The sequence below is a fragment of the Hemitrygon akajei genome, chromosome 16 (genome assembly GCF_048418815.1).
Source record: "Hemitrygon akajei chromosome 16, sHemAka1.3, whole genome shotgun sequence".
Lineage (NCBI taxonomy): Eukaryota > Metazoa > Chordata > Chondrichthyes > Myliobatiformes > Dasyatidae > Hemitrygon > Hemitrygon akajei.
Genome location: NC_133139.1, coordinates 39717815 through 39723505, shown reverse-complemented (window position 1 = coordinate 39723505; position 5691 = coordinate 39717815). Strand labels below are relative to the sequence as shown.

Genomic DNA, 5691 nt, shown 5'->3' with positions numbered 1-5691 from the left:
CCTATGACAGTAGTGTCATCAGCAAATTTGGATATGGTACTGGAGCTGTACTTAGCCACACAGTCTTAACTGTAAAGTGAGTAAAGTAGGGTCTTAGCATACAATGTTGTCTGCACCTGCGTTGATGGAGATTGTGAAGGAGATGTTGTCAATCCAAACTGACTTGAAGTTTGCAAGTAATAAAATTTAGGATCCAATTGTATAAAGAGGTATTGAGACCAAGTTCTTGAAGCTTATTGATTAGTTCAGAGGGGATGATGATATAGTAGTCAATAGCTGTAGTCAATAAAAAGCACCCTGATATACAAACCCCATTTCCATAAAAGTTGGGATATTTTCCAAAATGCATTAAAAACAAAAATCTGTGATATGTTAATTCATGTGAACCTTTATTTAACTGACAAAAGTACAAAGAGAAGATTTTCAATAGTTTTACTGACCAACTCAATAGTATTTTGTAAACATACACAAATTTAGAATTTGATGGCTGCAACACATTCAACAAAAGTTGGGACAGAGTTAAAATAAGATTAGAAAGTGCACAGAATATTCAAGTAACACCGGTTTGGAAGACTCCACATTAAGCAGGCTAATTGGTAGCAGGTGAGGTATCATGACTGGGTATAAAAGTAGTGTCCATCAAAGGCTCAGTCTTTGCAAGCAAGGATGGGTTGTGGCTCACCCCCTTGTGCCAAAATTCGTGAGAGAATTGTTAGTCAGTTCAAAAGGAACATTTCCCAACGCAAGATTGCAGAGAATTTAGGTCTTTCAACATCTACAGGACATAATATTGTGAAAAGATTCAGAGAATTCAGAGACATCTCAGTGCGTAAAGGGCAAGGTCGGAAACCACTGTTGAATGCGCGTGATCTTCGAGCCCTCAGGCGGCACTGCCTAAGAAACCGTCATGCTACTGTGACAATTATAGCCACCTGGGCTTGGGAGTACTTCAGAAAACCATTGTCACTTAACACAGTCCGTCACTGCATCCAGAAATGCAACTTGAAACTGTATTACGCAAGGAGGAAGCCATACATCAACTCTATGCAGAAAATCCGGTGAGTTCTCTGGGCCCGAGCTCATCTCCGATGGACCGAAAGACTGTGGAACCATGTGCTGTGGTCAGATGAGTCCACACTTCAGCTAGTTTTTGGAAAAAACGGGCGTCGATTTCTCCGTGCCAAAGATGAAAATGACCATCCTGTTTGTTATCAGCGAAAGGTGCAAAAGCCAGCATCTGTGATGGTATGGGGGTGCATCAGTGCCCATAGCATGGGTGAGTTGCATGTATGTGAATGTACCATTGACTTTGAGGCGTATATTAGGATTTTAGAGAGACATATGTTGTCATCAAGGCAACGTCTCTTCCCGGGACGTCCATGCTTATTTCAGCAGGACAATGCCAGACCACATTCTGCATGGGCTACAACAACATGGCTTGCGGTATAGAGTAAGTTGCTTCAGTTTATTTTGGTATACAGTTCTTTCCTGTTTGTGGGGTTCAGATCCCGGATGAACCCCCAATTTGTTACATACCCTGTAACTGGGTGTCTTACCAGCAAAGATAGAAGTATCCGTTGGAGTCTGGTACTATTTTACAAACAGTGTTTATTAGTAAAATATACAAATCAATATCAACAATGCAAATATACAGATAATACACGTTGGCAGTACTAAACCTAAAAGTGTGGGTATAATAATAATCAATAATAAACAAGCTCTATCATTGTCTAGGGGATAATGAATTATCATGGGAAAGTATAAAGCTCAGTTCAGTTCATGTAGGCTGAGGTAGTTGTTGGTTCTTTTGTTGTAACCGTTGGAGGGAGAGAGAGAGAGAGAGAGAGAGAGAGAGGGCGAGCAAACAATGACAGCTACAGTCAGTCAAACCTTCTTTTATGTTCTTGATCCGTCAATGTGTTGTTGTGGCCATTCAGGTATAACCCCTCTGTCCTTTAGCTAGACCATTCTTCTATGGTGGTCTCATCACCCAGGCAAGGGTGGACAGACACACAAGCCCCCACCGGCCTCGCTATAAACACTGTGAGTTAAAATTGACCGATCCTTCGTTCGGACTCCGATGCCCCACACCTTCTCGTGGGTTCCAATACTTAAGCAGTGCTCACTAGTGTGTTTCCTGGTGTGTCTATCAAAGTGCTCAGCACATGTTCTGAGTTCAATCACAGTAAAAGTTTTCTCATGTAGTTCTGAAGTATACACAACCTAGTGCAGAAAGATCTACATGAGGCTCATTGCCTTTGTTTCTTGGAAAGATACCTTTCCCAGTATTTATGATTAAGCTCTATAATGTCTTCTAACTTGCCAATCTCCTTCAGGTATTGCGACAATTTCAGTAGTTCCATATCTTTATCTCAGTTAAGATGAGCCTTCATAAAAGGTCTAATCTTCAACCCATTTTGTGGATTCATCAGAAAGTTGCGTCCAATATCATCAAACATTATTGTATTTTTTCTAGTGTAGAACTCGGGAAATTTATCCCAAATGACTCCCAGTGGCTTGACCTCCACTACTCCTCGTTTAGGTGTATGCACTGTGATCATTGCTGCACTGTCCAACATGAAGGTTATCTTATAATTAGGATGTGTTGTGATTCCAAGTTCTTTCATTTTTACTTCAATCCACTTCATACTAGTAGCAGACCATATAACAATGTCATAATCTTCATATGCAGATGTAAGGAACTCATGCAGGTATGGCCTCATTAGTTCAAGTCCACTCTCAGCGCAGGATCTATGGTCAAATAATGTGTAATCAACATCCAAAACTAGTAGCTTTTTTCCCTTCCCGGGGTTGGTTCAGCATTTCTATTTTGTACTACTTCACTCTGCGTGCAATTTTGGCCAAATTTTCTTCCCTGTTCTCTACTTCCAAAACGTCCTTTTCAATGTCAAAGTCATTGATAACATCTTCATTGTCAGGAGGTGGTGCCAGTACTTCCTTCAGACACTCCTCCCTGCTGCCCATCATCATAATCTTAGTATTTGGCTTCAATTTAAGCATTCCCAGCTTAACGTCATCTTCGGCAGCTTTACCTTTGATTTTCAGGCCAAGTAACTTCTGTCGCTCTGGCAGTACACCAGTTAGAGTCTTAATCATCTCCTTCAAGTCCAGAACTGTATCTTCCTCTGTCAGCTTTGTCACAGGATATTCTTGCCCACTCCACTTTATTATAATTGATACGGACATCTTGACATGTAAGATGGCTGTACTCGTCTCCGTGCTCACTGGAAGTTCCATCCGCCCCCACTATCCTGGGTCCGTGGCTCAACCTTAATTTTTCCAACTCTAACTGAACCACCCCAACAACTGGTTTTTTTTTCAGGGATAAGTTCCAATACCCCCAGCGTGAACACATCCTCGGATATATAATGCTGGGCTATGGCCCTCTGTATCTCCCACTTTTTCATTGACTACTTCACCTCTGGGAGATTTAAAACTTTCGCAATATCCAGATATCTGGAACTGCGGGCATCCCGGAATAAGGTCTACGTATCAATCCGGGGGGGACAAGGTGTGGCTCTACAAGAACGAAGAGGATCACCGGCTTGGGATTGGCATCACCTCTGTGGAAATGAATGTGGCCACAGTGAAGGAGACAGACAGGCGGGGATTCGATCTCATGACACCATACAGAACCTTCAGTTTTGTGGCTGATTCGGACTCTGAGAAGGATGATTGGGTTGAAGCATTACGGGAATCCACCACTGAGGCCCTGTCCGACTACGAGGTTGCGGAGCAGAATTGGGGCCTCATCTCGAGATTTGATTACCAAATTGGGGGGCCAGTGAATCAGGCTATAAGTCCCTGCAATCCAATAGGGGCCATTTTACTTTTGGGGTGGCTCAAGCTACAGTACTGGGGGGGCTGGCCAAAAGAGAGTCCCTCATAATCCTACCTCCAACCAAGAACATCAAGCAGTGCTTCATCCTGGGTGACAAGAAGAACACTGGGGAAACAGTGGAAGCTTATTGAAGGAGGGGCTGACAACCTTCCCCGAAAACATTCTGCTGCAGAAGCGGGATGGAACATGGTGAATTATGATAACTTTAGGTAATTGAAAGCCCTGCCCCTCACAGTGGCTGCCCCGGATGTAGTGACCATTATGGAGGACATGGGGTAGGGAAGGTAAGCTGTAGTGAATTTGGCTAACATTTTCTTTTCAATTTCACTGAGTCCTGAGTCCCAAGACCAGTTTGTTTTTATTTGGGAAGGCAGTCAATATATCATTTGTCATCTTCCACAGGGATACATGCACAGCTCAACCTTGTGACATATTATTATAACTCAAGACCAACAAGGGATTTTGCTCAACCCAACCATCTCGGTAAACCACTACACAGATAATATCCTCTTGTTCAGGCTCTTGGGCGAGGTGTTGGGGAGGCAGTAGACAAGTGGTTACCTCCCTGAAGGACAGTAGATGATCAATTACTCCCAACATATTCCAGGGCCCTAGCCAAAATGTATTCTTTCTGGGAATGCACTGGCATTCTAGACAATGAGAAATACCGTTCAAGGCCAAACAAAAAATATTGGGGACAATGTCGCCACCTCTAAAGAGGGGACCCAGCATTTTGTGGGGCCACTTGGATACTAGCAACAACATATTCTCCACCTAACAATAACACTCAGAAAAGAAAATGCAATCCAGTGGGTTCCCAACCAGTGAGCTACCTTTAAGATTGCAAACAGGCTTTCGAATGAAAAGGCATTAGTCATCTTGAGGTTTTGGACTAAGAGCTTACGGGAGATGCAAACCCGATACTACCATTTTCAGAAACAGCTCTTAGCCCTGTTACTGATGTTATGTTTTGTAACTCCAAAGCACAAAATTGATTGAAAGAAAAACACAGAGCAGGAACACCATGATTCACCGGCAGCCAAACAGAAACAGCCCACTTTATTCCCACACTTTGCCTCCTGTCAGTCAGCCAATCTTTTAACCATGCTAGTATTTTTCCTTAATACAATGGACTCTTATCTTGCTTAGCAGGCTGACGTACATCACGTTGTCAAAAACTTCTGAGAATCCAATTAAACAACATCCACTGACTCTTTTTGCCTTTCCTGACGGTTATTTTGCTTTATCCTCATCTTGGCAAACTGTTGAACTGTTAAACCTACTACATATTTAGTTTAAAGACTCACTTCAACCCCATCCCACTGACTGCAATTTTGCCCTGTTATCTACCTACCCTTCCTCACAGTCTCGCTACGCACTACATCTACTTCTATACCCACTGCCCCATTCTCTGCCCTATCACGCTGGTTCCCATACCCCTGCCAAATTAGTTTAAACCCTCACCAACAGCTCTTGCAAACCTTCCCACAAGGATATCGATCCCCCTCAAGTTCAGTTGTAACCCATCCTTTTTTGTGCACATCATACCTTCCCCAGAAGAGATCCCAATAATCCAGAATTCTGGAACCTTGTCCCCTGCACCAATTGCTCAGCCATAAATTCATCCGCTAAATTGTTCTATTCTTACCCACTCTAGCATGTGGCACAGGCAGCAATCTAATGATTACTACCGTGGAAGTCCAGCTTTACAGCTTTCTACCAAAATCCCTTTAATATCTCTTTATGATCTTGTTTCTTCTCCTACCTTTATCCCTGATACTGACATGTACCGTAATGTCTGCATGTTCAGCGTCCTCCTTTAGAATGCC

The 5691-nt window shown here is 42.9% G+C and overlaps 1 pseudogene; it reads right to left on the bottom strand.

Moving 5' to 3' along the window:
* Window positions 1-2149: 2149 nt before the first annotated feature.
* On the bottom strand, window positions 2150-3233 carry LOC140740370 (ubiquitin-like domain-containing CTD phosphatase 1 pseudogene; annotated as a pseudogene).
* Window positions 3234-5691: the final 2458 nt, after the last annotated feature.